The sequence below is a fragment of the Macrobrachium nipponense genome, chromosome 11 (genome assembly GCF_015104395.2).
Source record: "Macrobrachium nipponense isolate FS-2020 chromosome 11, ASM1510439v2, whole genome shotgun sequence".
Taxonomy (NCBI): Eukaryota; Metazoa; Arthropoda; class Malacostraca; order Decapoda; family Palaemonidae; genus Macrobrachium; species Macrobrachium nipponense.
In genome coordinates, this window is record NC_061087.1 from 67808697 (window position 1) to 67831196 (window position 22500).

Sequence of the window (22500 nt, forward strand, 5' to 3'; positions counted from 1 at the left end):
ATTAGTCCATTTATCAAAACCTTTTCAAAACCACCCATTACCTTGTGGGGTTCTTGTTATACTAAATTATTTATTATGTTGAATAGGTTTACATAGGTCGTTTCTGGTTTGTTAGGAAAAAGTGGAAAAACACGTGGAAAAGCAGAACTTTCAACCTGCACATGAATTGTAAATAGCTGATAGAACACATAACGTGACACTTTGAACGTTCCAACTATAGCCCAATTCCTATCTTAAATGCCATCATTCGTGATCAACAAAAATATTCGATTTACATCATTGGCTCCAGAATCATACAGGAGAAATCTCTCTCCAGAATCATACTGGAGGAAGCTCTCTCCAGAATCATACTGGAGGAATCTCTCTCCAGAATCAAGATTTTGAAATTACTATGAGATTCATAGCCAGTGCCCGGTGTTTCTCCGGAATAAAATTCTATCAACGTATCTGACAAACGTGACACTTTGTCACAGGATATCTTACATCCTACCTAATTTTTTTTTATTGTATTCTCTATTACGAAAGTTGCATAATTCTGGTAATTATAAGGGTAACACCGACTTCTTGTAGACATCAGACATCACCAGCAAACTCAGAGGAATGGTTTTCGAAGGTATAATGTAACTTATGACGTCATTAACTTGCCTCCTCCTCGATGGAGCTATTCTCGAAAAAGTCTCTACCTCTGGCAACAGTGAAATACAACCAATACTCCTTGTTTACACTTTGTAGTAGTGGTAGTATTAGTAGTAGTAGAAGTAGTAATTTATATAGTATTTATATGCCATGAGGTCGAGTGCTGGAATCCTTGAAGAAAAGGGTTTCCACAAGTAATCCGATAAATTACTTTCTATCACCGTTTCTCCATTGAAAAATTATACATTCGAAAATAGATTAACAAAATAAAGAAAACTTTGTCATTCGTTATAACTCATTCGATATTTTTCCTAATATGACGGTAACGACCATTGTAATAAACTGACAATTGCATAGGATTAGATTGGATTATACGTAGAATTTAAGACTTCAAGCCAAAAGAACTGGACAATACTTATCATAGCAGCCATTCTTGAAGTCTTGACAAGGTGCCAATATTTTTTCAGATTATCAGAGACAGATGTTTGTCGCCATCACCTTGTGGGAGGGGTCAGGACGTCATATGCTTACATCACGTATAACTTTTGAAACCAAACATACACTAGAGTACTCTCCGCCAGTGGCTTTATTTTACTCTTATGAATATACCTTATTCTAATGTGAGTAATAATGTGGTGTAAAGTATACTATGGCTTAGTAATATCTTTTTTCAAATGCACAGAAAAAAAGTTATTTCGAAAAAAAAACACCCGGGGCAAAGGTTGGAATTATGAATCCAGTCCTTTCAGAAGGAATATCTATGGTACACGGCGTTTGATTTTTCCACTGTCGAACATTGCTACTTATATGTTGCACGTTCCTTAGCTTAGAACCTGCATATTCATCTAGAGATGATAAACTACTTGCCACCAAAGAACGAGGAGGCTGACTTGAAGTCAAAATTTCCCTTTTCAGGTCATGAATGGCTACTTTGGCATCCATGGTGCTCTTAGTAGAACGGTGATTGTGTTCGTTAACATATTTCAAAATTTCGTAACCATGATCCTTTGACGGGGTGTGTGGTCTTGTTGGACACGATTTCTGTTTTCTTACAGCATATTTTCTATAAAATTTCTTTTCCGTCCTTATTAGCCCATTTTGATGATACATATTTTGAAGTATATTAACAAAGATATCCTTACCGTGTTCACTTTTTTATAAAAAGTAGCCATTAAGGTATAGAGAATAAAGGCAAATATATATATATATATATATATATATATATATATATATATATATATATATATATATATATATATAATATATATATATATTCTATATATATATATATATATATATATATATATATATATCTATATATATATATATATATATATATATATATATATATATATATATAATATATATAATATATATATATATGTATAAATTTATATGACCCCAAGTACAATATCGCGAGTACTATAAGTCATTATTGTTAACAAAAGATGCCGACTCTATTCGCAAAATTGTTTGCCCTGCCCGAGCAACTAGATGACCTAAACCCAGAAGAAAACAGGAAACGAAGACTGTAATATGCAAATCCGATACCTTCCTTCTAGGGAAAGTTATAGTCAGAGTAACAAGGAACACTGGACATCTTTTCTCTCTAGGTGGGTCTTATTTACACACCAAAACACACCAACCTAAGAAACTTCATTGGAGTTCTTTGATCTAATGAGAGAGAGAGAGAGAGAGAGAGAGAGAGAGAGAGAGAGAGAGAGAGAGAGAATCAAATTATTATTTACTTATCATGTAAACCTCTTACAAATTGCTGGAAGGAAGGCGACTACTTGATGTTTAATACGTATATCTCATTTGAGAGGGATTTAATCTTTACCTGAATCTCTTGACTTTACTGCTTATCTTTCTATGAAAATATTTGCTGACCAACCCTGATCATAACCGATAAACTCTCTCTCTCTCTCTCTCTCTCTCTCTCTCTCTCTCTCTCTCTCTCTCTCTCATTCCTATTACGATATATAGTTGTTTCTCACCTCACCTTCCTATTGGGGCTAAACTTGGACCTAAAGGACTTCAGGAGTGTCTATACATCTCAGCAACATCGAAACTATAGATTAGACATAATTATCTGTTGTTTTCAGTTAATTTTTACATGTCACCCACTCCTACCACCTTCTAAGCCCCCTTCCTATCAAAGCTCTACTTGGACTTGAGGGGCATTGGGAGTGTGACTATCTATCTCAGCAACCAAGAAAACTATGGACTAGACACTAAAGGGCATTGGGAAGGTCACTTTTATTTTCAGTAACCTTGAAAACTATGGATGATACAGTAATATCTGTCCTCTAGTTATTTTTACATTTCACCCCATTTCTATCCCCCCTTCTCACAATCCCATCCAAATCGGAGATGTACTTGGACTTAATAGGCATCGGAAGAGTCACTTTTCTTTTCCGTTATCATTTTGGTTAATTTTTACATTTCACACCCTTCATACCCTTTTCTCACCCCACCTCCCAATCCGGTCTGAACTTGGGCTTAAAATGTATCGGAAGTGTGACTATTCTTCTCAACTACCTCGAAAACTATGGATTAAACACTAACTAATATCTGGATTAGACACTAATATCTGTTGTTTTGGTTGTTTTTACATTTTAACTCCTTCCCACACACCTTCTCACCCCGCTCCCAATCAGGATTGAACTTGGGCTTAAAGGGCATCGGGAGTGTCACTATGCTTCTCAGTAACCTCGAAAACTATGTATTATACATTAATATCTGTCGTTTTGATTATTTCTATATTTCCCCCTCCCCACATCCCTCCACCTTTAGTACAAATGAAGTTTTAACCCCAGTGTTCATTCCCACATGGAAAGTAGTATGTATACCAAGTTTGGCTGAAATTCCTCAAAGCGTTTCAAAGTGTATGGTGAACATACAAAACGCATGACAAACACAAACATAGTACACACTTCCAGTTTTATATATATAGATAACAAGAATTTGTTGGCTTACTGTGTGTGAAGCCTAAAATTACCTATAAAATTTCACCTCTTATTAAAGTTTCCATTAAATTTGTCTTGTATTAAACTGTTTGGGTTTGATTAATTATTTGCATTTACATCCCTCATCCCATACACCATACACCATTGTGCATATATGGGGATGATGTTGGCTTAATCCTGAGAAAAGATATAAGAAGATGCCATTGAAATGTTATCATTTTTATACTTTTTTTGCTTACACTTTTTTTTCTATTTCATTTAATACGCATATTGAAAGAGAATCAGCTGAATGGTGGAATAACCAAAAATAAGTTTAATTTAGATCTTTAACTAATGACTAGAATAATATTCCTTATATATGTAACAAACAATCAATACACAAGGATAACATACATCTGTTCACTGTAAATTGAGGCTTCATGTTTACCATCAGATAAATTGAGAATTGATCTACCGAAAAATGTATGCATCAAATATATCAGCATAGCCTATGGGTTACCGTATATACTATGCTGACTGGCGAACCTAGTAATATCTATCTCATGGAAATGACACGCCTTTGTTACATGTCTTCCTTTTTTTCTGCTACTTATCACCGATGAAAAGTAGCTCTGAAATTTTGCAGATCTTCTGAATGTTCCCAGCAGATATGGGAGACCATTGGCATCTTTATTATTGTAATGTATATGTTTTTAACAAGTGACTAACAAGTAGCCAATGCTTTTGTTTATCACCAACTCTAACAATGAGCCTTAATATTTTAAATTTCAGTTAATTAGTAATACATTTATGTTACTTTTATTAAAACCAATACTTGCATGGTTGAGATGTAGCGCTATGTGGGAAATAATGTCTGTTTACATCGATGTCTGTAATTAATGCTAAGCTCCCTCCAATATGAAAATTAATGAGACCTTAGCAGACCTTTCACAAGAAGTACTTAATTTAAGCTATTCATCTACCATATTATGATGATATACTTTGATGAGCAAAGCCCAGGCAGAGCAAGTTCAAATTACAAATACAGTCACATTTAGCGCAACCAAAAGGAACAGATTCTATTTGGATATTTACTCAAAGGAAATAAAAATATTAAATTTGGACACTCAAGTTTCGGAAATACTACGGTTCCTATCTTTAATGAAGTACTTTAAGATTTTATTTATCTACTATTTTTTGGCGAGTACTATTGCCTTCATAATTAATCTTGTTATTCATAAATGTTAGCTGACCTTAAGGATAAAGTTGACCTACCTTAATGGATATGAAATCTTCGCCTGAAACTCCTATTCCTGATTCATTTAATCCTAGGCCATGTCTACGAATTTTATGACTTTCTGAACACATTTCCATCATAAGTGAAAAGTGTTATCCTAAATGAATATATAAGTAATAATTGCAAATTATCTGAAAATGTTAATCGTCTGGTGAGCTCTATGGCTGCAAAAAAACAAAAAAAAAAAAAAATCCACCTTTAAGTAAAATCCTAGTGTTAACACAGAATCTTTCCTTTCCACTAGAATACTTACAGTAAACGACTATGAAAATATGATATCTAATTTTCGTAAAAGCTACCACTAAATAAAATTCTTAGACAATAATAGAACTTGTTGACCTCTTCCATATGTGCCATGGTAAGCTTTAAGATACGATTTTTATGTGCATCAACTGCATCAGATATTTATGCAGTTCTTAGATAAAGTGGTTGAGCATGGTTCTTCATAGGGCTACATGAATATTTAGATAAAGTGACCACTGAAATATGACAAATTATAAATTGGCGAAAGGACAGAGATCACGAATACTTTGCCTTGAGGCCTTTAAGCTATCTGGAACCAAATGAAATGGCTAAAGCCATTGCGTCATTGAAGGTTTACGTATTATTTTTTTCACTGAATGTGTACCGATGGAAACCTAAAATTTACGAAAGGCGTATAATATAAGGTAACTTTTAAAAGCTAGGGTTAATAGTGTCCTACATTATTGCCCTCGTGCTTTGTTGATAACGTGATTATTAGTACTTTAGTACTAAATTTGTCTTAACATGGATTTTTTTTTTTTTTTTTTTTTTTTTTTTTTTTACATTCTAACTATATTATGACTACGTATCTCAGTTTATTATCCTACGAGAATTTCGTCTCTTACGAAAGGGTAAGGGGGTTGTTAACCTTCCTTGTTTTAGTGCAATCAGAATCTCATCATTTTGTCTTTAGAGGAACAATTTATCATCATCTTATGGAATTTCGGTATATAATAAAATCACCTGAGTTTTATAATGAAATAATAGCTATTGATTGTTGTTAACATAACTACAAAGCAGGAATAAGTTTGTTCATGTTAAGTTATAATTTAGGGGAAAATCAGTCACAAAAATATCATAATAACGATAGAAATAGGAGTTATGAGCATGCCCTTCATTATTACAAATTTGACAGGTGTATATCGAATGATTAAGGTGTCAGGAACAACATAAATTCAACACTGATGTTTCATCATGCCTCCTGCTTTCAGATATCGCTTTGTGTTTATGCACTTGGTTTGATGTTGCTATGCATAGCTTATTAGGGATGATTCTAAAATAAAAATTCCCTTTGTATATTTGTATGATCTTGGGGCCCGTGTCAGAAGGTTATAAATAAACGTCAGGATAACACATCGTATGAAACTATGACGGATACATGCGTTATTTTATTTACACTATATAAGCGATCCTGTAAAACAATATTTCGCCCGTTCTCCATCCAATAAAGCTGAGCTACAAAAGAGTTTTGATTGACAATATTTTGTTGCCATTGACGTGTAAGTGCCATCGCTATTGCTTTTATGACCAACGCTGACTAGCCTTTTATTTATTTGTTTGTTTACTTATTTATTTATCTATTTATTCATTTATATATTTATTTATTTTATTTATTTATTTAGTTTTTGCTGTGTCTTTTCAAATAATAATTACAATGTTAAAATGATACCACCATGTTTTCAGAAATAATTATTTACTGGCGAATCAATGCGACAACAACACTGTTGTGAAGGGAATGTGTTATCGGATTTCTTTTTATTGTCAAAACCTAAGGTTCATAGAAACTATCAAATATTGCCTTTTCACTCTTCCAAAAAAACAAATTTATGCAAAATGCGGATTGTGGTATTTGAATCCTTTTCCCTTCTAATACTTACATACCAGAACACCTTTCAACATTCTATTTTCGTTTAAATTTGATGACCAAACTCTCTAATATTCCGGATCAATTCATTTTTCTTCGCCAAAGTACTTCCCGATTACCCCTGCCATAGTTAATGCTGAATGCTAGTGAGAGAAGGTATACTATCATTGTTCTTTCAAGTAGCCACGCTTTAGACGTCCCTATTTTCCCCCACAAGTAATTAATAGTTTTACATTATGTTGATGTAAAAAAAATGCAGCAGAATTAGATGGGGAATTTGGGTGTGGAGCAGTAAAGAAGAATGATGGTAGTAGTAGGTAATTAGTAGCCAAACAGACGGAAGGAACAAGAAACGACCACACCAGTGTGAACCAGATAAAAAAAAAAAAAAAACAAGTTAATTGTTAAGAACAAACATATATTTCAGCTTGATGGACTAGAAATATACTTCATAGCTAGTTGATTACTATTTCTTTTTCATGACATGGAAACTGTAAAAATGTCTGCCTAAGGATAAAGTTATATTATATTACCTAAAACAATACAAATATGCCCTGTCGTAGGGGTGTAAGAATATTACCACCGTAGGTCCTGCTTGTCGTTAAAGCCGACTAAAAGGACAGCTACTGCTTTGCAGTCTTACTATTTTAGTAAATGGCTAGGCCACGCGGCCGATAACTGTGGAAACTGCTGCCTTGCAGTCTTACATTTTAGTAAAAGGCTAGGCCCACCGCCAATAACTGTGGAAACTGCTGCCTTGCAGGTGGACTTTTTAGTCAAGGTCGAGGCCAACCACCAATAACTGTGGTTGATGGCAGGAAGGGGATGAGTCGTATAAACCCTCTTGCAACCATGCCTGGTGTTTTAAGGCGCATTAAGCAACGTAACTTTTAATGTAGGGATAACGGTGGGAAAGAAGACCTAAAACAATACAAAGAGCTCAACACTCTTCCGGTGAAAGGCAACGACTATTATATAATCCACAACCTTTTGTACTTCTATGAATTTCTATATCTCATAAACGATACATTGAATAAGTAGCCTACTTATAAAACAGCCAAATTGTTCCTATTTGTTTATCGTAGTGCTTAAATACTTTCCGAGGTTACGTTAAATTATTTAGGTATTCCACGAAAATTTGAAAACAAAAGTATATATGAAAATTGTCAGATTCTCTAAAGACTTTGTCTTTTTATTTTTTGAAAACTTTTACATGTTTCGTACTGGTTTAAGTACTGAGTTATTTGCTGCATAGACCTTAAGAGAAGAACATAATTAGAAAAAATACGGGCTCGCTTGCCCTTTGTGCATAATTTAAAGCAAAGTTTATATTTCCTAAGGAGCAAAGCTAATCAATTACTCCTACAATGGTTTTGTCAGCCTGTGAAAGGTAGACATTTCTGCTTCAATAATTATTTGTTGTTACGACGCCACATCATTAGACAAGCTCTAGGTTAGAAAAGGTTTAACTTAGGTAACAGATGAGGATTCTGCATTTATTTTGTTATCTCTCTCTCTCTCTCTCTCTCTCTCTCTCGCTCTCTCTCTCTCTCTCTCTCTCTTTCTCGTGTTTGTTTGGTCAGGGTCGAAAGTGGATCGTCAATATTTCATTCGATTTTATATACATTCGTGATTGGAATTGTTAATTCCGAACTAACTGCATAAACATTGAAACGGTAAATTGTCTGCATATTAGTTATATCTTTAAAATTCTAATCAATTGTTATTTAACCTGTCTGAATAAAGACATTTGAAAGATCACGAGCGAAACTTGTGTTGGCATGTAGATAAATTCTTCGACATTTTATTTACACCCTTTTCCACTGTTTTCATATTCTACTAGTGAATATCTAATCCTTCTGGCCCATGTATAATAGACGAGCAACTCAGAAGCGATGTTATCTTGCTATTAGAGGGAACCTTTGGCAGTCAACCTCTATTCAGTTAATTGCTGAAGGAACATAGATTACTGGATGTGGGAGGTTCGCGAGCAAACCCGTGAGTCATAATGAATTCCTTGAAACCGGAGATTTTCACATAAAAAAAAAAAACAGTTATAACCAAAAAGAAATATTAAGATGAAAAATCTTCCTTTTATTATTCGTCGATGCAATATCGCAACATAAGAATTTTACTAATCTGAATTAAATGACGTAAAAATCTAACCCTATAATTGTCCTTAATCTTTCTGTTATAACTAACCTGAAATTAGCTATTATGTGAAACATTTTCATGCTTTCTTTTCCAAAACCATTCATTTTCCTTCCTTCAGGTATTAATCAGTTGCTCTGGAAGACATCGTATATTAGGGATTTGCTCAATGGTCTAGGTTATCCTTCCATTTAGCTTTTGTTTGTCTTTTTGTCTTAAGACATCAATAATTTATTCCTTTTGTTTGTTTTATGCGTCGTTGCATCAGTTGAGTTTAAAATCCACGACATATAATCATACGATATTCTTAAGAAAATGTGACATATCTATGTTGTATTTTTTTATTTTATTTATTTATTTATTTTTTAGATTATCCACTTGGCAACAGTATATCGACTTTATTAGAATTTTGTGCTTTCTGCTCAGATTTAATGATTTGATATTCTTCTTTAACGCTTTGCATGAATGCATAAACATTAACTCTCCCAGCCAGTTCCTGTATCAAATATGTTTCCTTATACAAACCTCTCAAGACAATTTATATTAGAATCGAAAAACATTTGCAAAGCTGTGACATTACTTACTGGTTTGGGAGAAAAAGACCGAAATAGTTTTTATTTTACTGAGTTCATCTCCTGTTTAACCAGCACCATGCATATTAATAGCTGGGGACAAGCTATGTATATTCCTGCACCAGAGATAAAGCAACACGTAATTTACAGTAAATGTGTTCAATATTCTTCAGGGTCCATTCTGAAGGAAATGGTACGCTTTATTTCCAATTATTTGGTAACTAACATATGTCATGAATGTTATTTCCCCAGCGATTTGGAAAACAAAAGATGTGTACTAGCACACACTGCAAGCCTTGTGCCCAGTTGTTAGAGAAACTATTTATAATTTAAAATGTATTCCCTCAAGAGTTGGGGAGGACCAGCACTAAAATTCTCGTTTATCCGACGGTTGGCGAAATAATGTATACACTCAAACCATATCCAAGTGACTGGGTGTATAACAATGATCAAAACGTATTTTGAAATAACATTTATAAGAACTTACTACAAAGCTCATTCTTAATAAAATGGAGGAATCATAATAGGACAATTATTTTTCCAACGTAGAAACGTTATACAAACTGGAAGTCCAACTACCCTCCTGGGTTGAAAATAACATACACTGTACGCCTTTTTTATACAGTGGAAATTAAACACGTTATAAACCTTATTTTTAAACAATTAGGGGACTAATCAACAATATAACCTATATTTCGTTAAATACTGGATGAATAACACTCACTCAAAACCTGGTGTCCAATTATCTGGAAGAAGAGCATACACCATAATCTTTACCGCCCAGAAGGTTAGGCAGACATCCTGGATTTCCACCAGTGTTTGCGCAATGAAATACGATAGAAGATATATGATAAATGTCGTTTTTCTAACGGTTGGTGGAACAACTTAACTACCCCCGGATGGTTGTGAGAATTGCACAGTATCCCGCTGACCACCGTTTCCGTTCGGCGAATAGGTTTCGCCGTGGTGAAATAACGTATCTACTCAGGCAAAACATTGACCCTGTGTGTTAATAACTTAATGACCGAATATGAATTTCGGCATTCAATGTTATTGCACACTTACTTTGAGGGGTAGTCAAATGAAATAACTAAATAAACTTTTACCATTCAAGCCAAAGCTAGAACTGAGCAATGCGATCACAGAAGGTAAAAAAGTTTTGATGTGATACCACCGTCCCACAAACCTATTCCTAAAATAAAAATAGAATAAATAAAAAAAACAATAAATAATAAATAAATGAAATATATATATATATATATATATATATATATATATATATATATATATATATATTGCTACTGTCACAAAATGCATATTTCCCCTCTTTGAAAAGTTATGGAGAATTGCACACAATTTTTTCAGATTCCTAGATAGCTTAGAGATAGGATGTTTTAAAATGTGTGTTCAGATTTCGCATAACATATTGTAAAAGAATATATATATATATAACGTAGTACGTAAAAAGAGAGATTTTCATTGTCCGTTCGAAACTACGACTGTTTCCCTTTTATGTCAACACTGTGAGATTAGAGGGTCTGCGAGATCCGTTTGCTTTCCTAGTCTGTCAACGCGTTTGATAAGCGAGCTCAAATCTTCATTTTGGTTTTTGTTTGAGAATCTGTCATCGTAAGAGATAAGACCTTTCTGCTTCAGTCGATCGAGATGATTACATGTCTTTTTTTTTAACAGACTGGTCTCGTACGTGTATGTCTTTGTAAAAGCCACGTGAAGGATTCCACATTTTGTGAGTAAGATTGCTTAAGATTTCGAAGCCTCTAGAAGCATTATTGTCTCAAAACGTTTTGTCATCTGCCCTGTCCAGTTTCCGCAAAGGAAAAGAGATTCATTACATCTTAGGACCGCGAGGCGTTCAGACATTCTCTCTCTCTCTCTCTCTCTCCCACAAAATCCTTGAGATTATATTAACATAAAGTAAATTGGTCACTCGTAACTTGTGAGAATTTCATATTTGATATTTCTTAAAGTTTATTTTGTGTTATTTAGTGTTTTTGTGGAATCTGAACAAACATTGTTTCGTAACGGCGCCTGGTTTTTGGTAAAGCGAAACAAGCCTGCAGCAAAGAAAGAAATTGGTATACCAAAAGGGTAAAGTGTGTTATATTTTTATTAGTTGCAACTAATAACTAATAACAGATAGGAACTGTGGTTAACTAATAATGGATAGGAACTCTGGTTAACTAATAACTGATAACAGATGGTTACAAAGGTTTGGTAAAAACTGATGGTTACAATGTTTTGAGTGAAAAAGATTTACACTTTTACACATTTCGCATTTTTGTGTTTTGTGCTTGTTCCATTGTTTGTGCACTTGTTCATTTTCTTATTGAAGTGTGCCTTTTTATTGTATATTTTCATTTGCATTCACAATTTAATTGACTTAGCTATTTTCATTGCTTTATCATTGCACATTTAATTAAATTTAACACTTGTGAATTAATTTGCATTTACTTAGAATTCTTTTCAAGTTTTATTACTGTTTAGCACTTATGAATTAATTTCAAATTTTCAATTATTGCCTAACACTTTTGAATTTCAATTGAATTAATTTTCTTGAATTTTGTGATAAATTAATTTTTATTTTATTTTACTTATTTGATTCAACAATTAATTAAACTTTACTTTGTTTTCAAGTAACAGTAATTTTCCCTGATATTGTGAATTTCACTTATAAATTTTGAATTTAATAATAAATTTTTGTATATAAAATTTTTATAAGTATTTGATTTCTAACCTGTATATTTGCATTTGATTATATTGATGATAGGTTGAAACATAGAGTGGTAATGGATTTGCTTTCCTTCAATTTACTTGAAGTGACTTAGAACCAGGGAAGTACTTAGACTTCTGAAATCAGGGAAATGCTTAGACTTTTAAAGTTGTTGATGGAGTGATGCTCTTTGATTAATTTAATTACTTACAAGATTACCTCACACCTATTCAGATGAACTTAGTCTGATTTTCTGCAATACTGGTAAGTTGTTAAGGGATCACTGTTGCCTTTAGAGTATTCAGTCGTTTAATAACTGTTATGAGGGTTCATGTTTCTGGCTTTTGGTGAGGTAATAATTAACCCTTTACTGCCGACTGGATGTATTTTACGTCAACATTTTTTGTCTCTCGGGTGCCGACTGGACGTATTTTACGTCGACATACAAAAGTTTTTTTAAAAATTTTTTTTTTAAAAATTCACGGAAAAATATTTTTTAGGCCTACCAGCCAAAAACTCTGAATCACGCGCCTTGGGGGATGCTAGGAGTTCACGGATCAAGGTGTTGTTTTGTTTACAATCGTTACGCAGGCGCGCAAGCGCAAATTTCTTTCTTCTTGCCGCACTAAAAAAGTATCTGTCGACATCTCGGAAATTATTTCGTCACTTTGACATAATTTTTGTACCATTTTAAATTAGCCGTTACATGGAGTATTACATATGAAAATGTGCGCATTTTTATGCAGAATACAATAAAAAAATATTCATGATTGTAGCTTTTATCAGTTTTGAGATATATTCATATAAATAACGATAAGTGCCAAAATTACAACCTTTAGACAACTTTGACTTTACCGAAATGGTCGAAAAACGCAATTGTAAGCTAAAACTCTTATATTATAGTAATAATCAAGCATTTCCCTTAATTTTGCAACTATTGGAAGTCTCTAGCACAATATTTAGATTTATGGTGAATTTATGAAAAAAAAAAAATTTTCTTTACGTTTCGCGCGCTAACTCTTCCGAAAAATCATAAGTGCGAATTGTGGTAATGTTTGCACCATTTTAAATTAGCCGTTACATAAAGTATTATATATGAAAATGTGCGCAATTTCATGTAGAATACAAACTAAAAATAAATCAAGGTTGTAGCTTTTCTCATTTTTGAAATATTTGCATATAAATCACGATAAATAGAAAAAAAACCACGTTCGGTCAACTTTGACTCTACCCGAAATGGTCGAAAAACGCAATTTTAAGCTATAAATCTTGCAGTCTAGTAATATTCAGTCATTTGTCTTCATCTTGAAACAAATTCGAAGTCTCTAGCACAATATTTTAGATTTATGGTGAATTTAAAAAAAAAAACTTTCCTTCCCTCCACGCGCGGATTCTCCGCCACAAATCTCCGCAATACGTACGTCCATTCTCGGAATATTTGCTCCATTTCATATTAGGCATTTCATAGAGTTTTATATATGAAAATGTGCGCAATTTCATGTAGAATAAAACGAAAAATATTTGCAGGTTGCAGCTTTTCTTATTTTTGAAATAATTGCATATAAAAAAATATATATAAAAAATTTGACATTTGGTCAACTTTAACTCGTCAGATATGGTCGAAAACTGCATTTGTAAGCTAATATTCTTACAGTATAGTAATATTCAGTCATTTGTCTTCATTTCGAAAGAAATTGGAAGTCTCTAGGACAATATTTAGATTTATGGTGAATTTTTGAAAAAAAAAATATTTGTTTACGTCTGCGCGTTACGAATTCATGCTTATTTTTGGTGATAATATTTTCTGTGTGCTTTTAATGTTTTGCATGTTGTTATATACCAAAATTATTTCAATTTAGTGTACAATACAACAACAAAAAATTTAACTTGTTACTTTTAACCATTTTGCACAGAGCGCGATTTGAATACAATTATATATGAAATTTGCGTTTTTGCGCTATCATATATCGCATTATTTATATATGAGAATGATAATTTTTTTTTTCATTTTTGATGACTGCATACTAAACTTTAGTCAATGGCAAAAAAGGAGCCAAAAATGAACTCTTAATCTTGACAACTAAGCGCGCTGTGATTTTTTGAAAAATATATTTTTTTTTCCGCTTCCGCGGCTCACTCTGAAACACCTCCGGCACACGGGAGACATTTTTTTTTTTACCGCTTCGGCGGTTTAAGGGTTAATGAATGGTAACCAGAGACTTGGCACTTCGTAACAATATATATATATATCTATATATATATATATATATATATATATATATATATATATATATATATACTATATATATACATATATATATATATATATATATATATATATATATATATATATATATATATATATATATATATATATATATATATATCTATATATATATATATATATATATATATATATATATATATATATATTATATATATATATATACTATATATATTATATAATATATATATATATATATATATATATATATATATACATATATATATATATATATATATCATATATATATATATATATGGGTTTGATTTTTGTTACCAAATTATAGGCCAAATATAACCAATTCTTCTTCTTTACCATTAGAATCGATTTTTCAGAGGTTGAAATCCCTCCCTCTAATGCCAATTTGAGTGGTTTTACAAAATGAATTATCTAGTCTATATCAACGCGTTTTTTTTTCAAAGTTTAAAACTAATTGGCTCCTTTTTTTCAAAAAATGTGATTTTGATCTAATAAAAAAATTTGGCTAAGCGTGAAGACATCATAATTGTGAAACCAGATAAGGGGAAGGGGGCTGTCATTCTCAATAAATATTAGATTATAATTCGAAAATGGAAACTATCCTTAATGATCATACTAAATTCACAAAGATAGGTGTACCTGACTACCAAAGCATTTTTCGTACCGAAGATAAAAACAAAATCAACCGGTTTCTTAGATCTCTGAAGAAAGATAATGTCATTAACGAAGAAAACTTATCGTCACCTGTTTTTCCACCGGCTCTTCCTTTGGTGTTATTGTATGGCCTACCCAAAATTTCATAAACTAGTGTTCCCCTCCGCCCTATCTAGCGTCTTACAATACACCTAATATTTCACTTGCGAAATTTTTAGTCCCGTTGCTTGAACCTTTAACTAAGAATCAATATACAGTTTCAAATTCAAAATCGTTTAAAAGAATCAGTACTCCCGAATATTCTGATACATTTATGGCGAGCTTTGATGTTGAATCCCTTTTTACCAATGTTCCTGTTAGGGAGACCATTAGCATAATTTTAGACAAGTTATTTCCCCAACCTGATTCGTACTTTCACAATTTTAATCGTTCTACAACCTTTAAGTCTCTTTTTTTTTAGAAATGGCGGTGCTGGACACCGCCTTTATTTTTAACAATAACTATATAGACAAGTGGAGGGTATGGCTATTGGGGTCTCCGTTAGGTCCTACCTTTTCCAATATCTTTCTGTGCTCGCTGGAAGAGCGCTTTTTGGACGAGTGCCCTCTTTCCTTCCGCCCTTTATTTTATAAAAGATACGTTGACGACACCTTCACCCTTTTCAGGCGTAATTTTGATTGCCATGCATTTTTAGAATTCATTAATTCATATCACCCAAATATTAAGTTTACCCTTGAAAGTGAAATGAACGACCGTCTTCCGTTTTTAGATGTAGAAAGTATTTCGTGAAAACAGAAAGTTTTAACACTACAATTTTTAGGAGGAAAAGACATTTACAGGTTTGGGAACGAATTTTCATAGCTTTTGTTTTAGTAATTTTTAAATCTAACTCAATTTTTACCCTTGTATATAGAGCCGTCTCCCTTACGTCTAAACTGGCACGTATTTCATAAAGAAATTGCCTTTCTTTTAGCATATTTTAAGGATAACTGCTTCCCACCAAGCTCGTCAACAGAATTATTTACAAGGTCCTTAATAAAGAGTTTTGCACCAACACCAATGAAATTAATGTTCCAAAGCTTCCTTTTTATGCCCGATTCCCATATTTACATGATGATTCCTTTAGGGCCGAATTTACAAAAATCGTACAAAAATACTTTGGCGCATTAAAGGTAAAACTCATTCCGGTCAATCCACTAAACAATTGGATCCATATTTAAATTTAAAGATCGTTTATGCCCCCTCATGTCCCTCTGGTATAGTGTACAAATATTCTTGTCCCAGATGTAGTCTGGGAACTTACGTGGGTTCTTCTCAGAGGATGATGAGGGTTCGCATAGACTGCCACAAGGAGTTAGTTTTCGTACTGGATGTTCATTATCAAATCCCGAAACAGTCCAGTATACGTGAACATAGCAAAAAAATGTAAAGTTAATATTAAATATGAAGATTTTATTGTTGTTGGTCAAACCTCCAGCCCAAATGAACTGTTGATCCTGGAGAGCCTTTTTATTAAACAACTTGTTCCGCAGTTGAACAACCAGACCACCTCCACCCCCTTGTTTCTCTCTTAAGCCTATGTTTCTGTATACATTCTTTTAGTTTTTATTTATCTCTTACCATGGTAGGTCGACCCACCCCAGTGCTCCTCAAATATTTTTTTAACTTTGTATTTTACTAATTTATTTATTTGGTTTTTTGTTTTAACTTTCCATCTGAACTTTTAACTAACGTATGTGCTTTTAACTTCTCGTGTTGTTTTATCAATTGTTAGTGTATTTTTATCTATGTGTGAAGAATTTCGTTTTTCATTTTAACTAGTTTGTAAATAATTTTTAGACAATTTTCAAATCAATTTAATTTATATTAGTCATTATTTATTATACAGACCCTGAAGATGCATTCTGCCGAATGCGAAACGCGTCGGAATAAAGTGTAAAATACTTCGCCATGTTTGTTCCTGGCTCCTGCTCCTGTGCATTTTTTATCACTTTGGCTGACTCGCCTGCTTTCTCCGTTCATATATATATATATATATATATATATATATATATATATATATATATATATAATATATATATATATATATATGTATATATATATATATATATATATATATATATATATATATATATATATAGATATATATATATATATATATATATATATATATATATATATATATATATATATATATATATATATAAATATATATAGATATATATAGATATATATATATATATATATATATATATATATATATATATATATATATATATATATATATATATATATATATATAAACCTCTCAAATTACATTAGGAGCATACATGGGTCAGCCAGAACTATAATATGAAGAGATTTTTCTATTTTAGTTGTCGAAGGAATGAAAGTAGAATCATTTCTGACCATCGCAACATTGTTGATCTCACCAAAGTAGATGCACAAAGTATGGCATAATACATAATACATAGCAATATGTCGCAAGAATTTTTTCCGTCTTATATCATACAGGAATAGTGGATAGAATCGTATCTATGGAAAATGTAAGTTACCTCTCAGTGGAGAAAAAGTTAACCTATGTGGTTATTGATTGAAAACGGCTTTGGATTCCAAATTGTTATAAGGAAATCAATAGGAAAAGTACTCCATATCTGAAGATTTCACTTACGTAACCTGAATTTAAAATACATTTAAAAAATGAAACAAAGAAATTGTTGCTTTCTAAAACTAACCAAGCACTTCAGACTTCAAGTACCCAACCTATAAAACTCATCAGTCTTATCGTAGAAAAATATTGATTTAAAAGAGACGGCTATCTATTTATTTGGATTAACCAAGTGAAACATGACAGACAGATTAAATAAGATTGAGTAATAGGAGCTGAAGCGAAAGATCCATAATACGGTGAGAGAAAATGATCAAATGTTAAACTTTTGAAAATAGTAGGCGTGATGTAAGTGACCGACGGTATTGTTGAATAATAAAGCGATATGCAGACTTGAGTCAGTGCCCAAAGTAAGGGCAAAAAAAGAATTACAGAGGCAAGGGACATCAGTACAAAAACCAAAATAAAGGCAAAGGACAAGATTAAAATCCCTGAGGAAAATCCTAATTCGCCTATGAAAACATATGATAGTTAATTTCTTGTATGATGGTGGTTTGTTTACAATAATGTAAAAACACTAGGTCAGCAGCATAATAAAAGAAGAAAAAGAATATAGAGCGCAAAGATGGAGAGCCAGAAGCACCGCAGCAAGTGAGAAATTAAACCCTTGTAAATCGAGAGTTATAGGGTTACCTTAAAGATAAGGGCCTTTTGTTGGCAAAAGAAAGTTTTGCAGCTAATTTTAGTTTTCTCTCCTCCAAAAAGCCGATATATTTATTTCCCTATATACGCAGGAATTATATTCCAACCATTTTCTCAAATGAAGAAAAATCTATAAACAGAATATTCTTTCCCTCCTGACAGGATGGTGAAAACAGGAACTAAAACAACAAGGATTAGGATCATAATAGATGATAATTTTTTTCAATCATATCATAAAGGTGCGAACACATAACTAATCAAAAAAAGCTTCTGAAAAATCCTCATATCGATCCATTACCAGTGTAAATATAAGCAAAGTAGTTTATGAGTGACATTATAAATATAACTCTCATAAAGCTAGAGGGATGATAGACAAGTGACGGAACATGTCATCCTCTTTATCTAGCATAACTGAAGTCGTAGGATGATGTCAGGTTCTTGGTCATTCGTTCTTCTCCTTCTTTGGATGGTTTGTTGAACACTGGTTCTGTTTTTTACTGTACGCATTTTAAGTAATATTAATTTTAATGTCTGTGAATAATTAATTTTCTCGTAACTTTATTTGTAGACTGAAGATGCTCATAGCACATGTGCGACGCGTCTCTCATGTGAATAAATATTGACTTTTTGACGTGTTTTATGGACCTTTTGTATGCCTATATATATATATATATATATATATATATATATATATATATATATATATATATATATATATATATATATATATATATATCGAGCTACAATGTCCTTTAATATCTAATTCGCTCTACCTCGGATTAATATATTTTCATATATGCTTAACCGAAGGGGAATTTTTTTTTTTTTTTTTTTTCTCGATAATAGATTACCTGTACTTGGGCGCAAACGCAGGTACATTATAAATCCAGGAACGTCAGTGGAAGCGATACCACCCAGCTACCGCGAGAGGCTTAAAGGTTAATGCCGTAGAGCGAATTAGATATTAAAGGACATTGTAGCTCGATATATATATATGAATCACGGTAATGTGATATTGACTTATGTAAATGCTACGTGCTGTCAAAAGCGCTACTTAACTACCGGAGTCGAGGCGGGTTGATGTTGTCTCCAAACCAACGAATACTTCAGCGCGAGAAAGTATTTGAGGTGAGAGACGGCATTAACCTTTAAGCCTCTTCGCGTAGCTGGGTGGTATCGCTTCCACTGACGTTCTGGATTTATAATGGTACCGCCTGCGTTCGCACCCAAGTACAGGTAAATCTATTATCGGAGAAAAAAAAAAAAAATTTCCCCTTCGGTTGAAGCATATATGAAAAATATATTAATTCCGAGGTAGAGCGAATTAGATATTAAAGGACATTGTAGCTCGATATATGTATATGAAATCACGGTAATGTGATATGACTTTATATGTAATATATATATATATATATATATATATATATATATATATATATATATATATATATATATATATATATATATATATATATATATATATATCTCTATATATATTTATATATATAGATATATATATATATATATATATATATATATATATATATATATATATATATATATATATATATATATATATATATATATATATATAGTATGTATGTATGTACTATGTAGTTGTGAGTGTGGGTGGGGGGGGGTGTAGTGAAACCAACCACATCATCAGGTTTCAGCCATAAATGCAAAGGTGTATGCTTCTAATTAGTTTTTCAGATATCACTAATATTTTTAATAGGTAGATAAGATATGCTTTAATTTTTCTTAGCTGAAAAAATTTAACATAACTTTACACGAAAAGAAATGTGTTTGAACCGAACAATGAATGTGTAATTAGAAACCAGCGGAAAAGAATAAGTTGTAAAATAAGCGAAAGTATCGAAATTACATGCAAATTGTTATATATCAGTTATCACAATGTTCAAAATGAAAGACTAGCTAAAAATGATTAGTAGATTGCTGAGGTGTTTCAGCGTTACAGAAAAGATTTTTCTTCCTTTAGATACCATAGATTACAATGATCTGCTAGGAAACTTCGTCTTCTCTATTCTCTCGCATACATTATGCATTTCTTTCTTTTATTAACATGTTCTGATATCATGATTTATGTCTTTAACTATGGAACTGAATTGCATTGCAATAATTTTACGACTTACGATTTTACTGATTTCCATACTTTACATCATCAACAAGTCACGTTCCCATTACAGCATTATTTTTTTTTTTTTTGTTTTTTTTTTTTTTTTTTATAAAGATCGCAAAAGAACAATCAACCCTACTGCGTCAACGCCTTTCTTTCACGACATTGTTTTTCACGAAGAAAATTTTGGTTCATAATAGTAAAGAGGACAAAGCTATAAATATCCATAGAGATTTTTGTAAATGGAAATGAAGACACAAAACCAACCTCGCAAAAGTTATTTTGCTGCTCTAGATTTTTGAACATCAAAAAAGAAAGAACGTTTTATGTTTTCGGAAACATTAAAAGTAAAATATTGTCACGTGCCTGGACTCCTGAAGTAAATTTAAAGTGAACGAGGATGTCAGTTTATTTATGCTTTCCTCTTTTTCAATAAATCTCTCAACAAAAGTACATAGAAATTATGCTATTAATTCATATATGTTCCAATTTCGTATGAAATTTATTTATCATATGCATATATTCATCATTGCATGCGTATGCTGAGTGAGAATTGCCTTCGTACGATTATTCATTTGTCATTTATCTAATAAATCTTTTGAAATAATTTACAATCGCTTCACTATCTACACGTGATATATTTAAAGTTTACTTTAATATATCGAGAAAAAATTCCCCTTCGGTTAAGCATATATGAAGATATATTAATTCCGAGGTAGAGTGAATTAGATATTAAAGGACATTGTAGCTCGATATATGATATGAATCACGGAAATGTGATACTTGTATTATAGTATATATATATTATATATATATATATATATATATATATATATATATATATATATATATACATATATATATATATATATATATAGTATTATATATATATATATATATATATATATTTGATGTGGGTCAAATAAATTTATGAACAGCTTTGATCTATCTACTTTTAATTATAACCACACTAAATTTTGTTTTTTTTAAAAAAAAGCAATGTGTTTGTTACATCTGTTACAAAGGTATATTACAGAAAAAAAATAGTTAAAGTAAATTGATGGAACTAAATCTATTTGGATAATACAATACACACACATCATAGTACAGCAGACAGTTAAAAGTTAGTTTTTTGGATGATCGTGTGAACTTTGCCTCCGGGTTGTCACGCAGAGCATCTAGCAGAAGTCCCCCATCATGCTGGGTTTTCACTTGCCTAGGTATTTGCTCTCCATCTTAGTAATATCTTGTGAACCTTTCTCCATGCTCATCACTCACTGCCCTGAGGTTCAGAGGTAAAAAAGTTGAGGTGGGAGTGGAGAAAGTGAATTTGAGTGATATTCGGTATCCCATATCCTCATAAGACTGTAAACCAACTTCTCGATACACTCTTGGTAATCTGGTACCGATGTGTTACCAAGGAAGCCATTGCAGTCTGACTTAAATGCTTCCCATAATATAATACACATAAGTTGTGTAAACATGATGTTGGGCAGATGTAACCGTATGCTCCTCATCGCTAGCAGGCTACTGATATACCCAACATTGCATGTAAGGGGTAGCCAGATGCTTAGTGTAAGAATAGGGGACGTAAATTTTATAAAAAGACCAAAATTCCTAAAACTTCTAATAAAAAAAAAAAAAAAAACACACAATGTCCTATTTAGGACACACCTGGTATCCATGAATACATGCACACATTTTAGTACATGTAATACATGTATATCTAAAAAAATAAAGGTAATGAACGAAAACTGTCTCAAATCCGAAATCAGCATCCTTTGGCTATGACAACTACTTTTATGCTTGCCTCAATTTCTCTGTAAACCAGTGTTATGTAATATTTTACAAGACGGCCTGGTGAAAAGCAATTTATCCGGTATTTGGTATTTATGGAGTCGACAAGGAGAGTA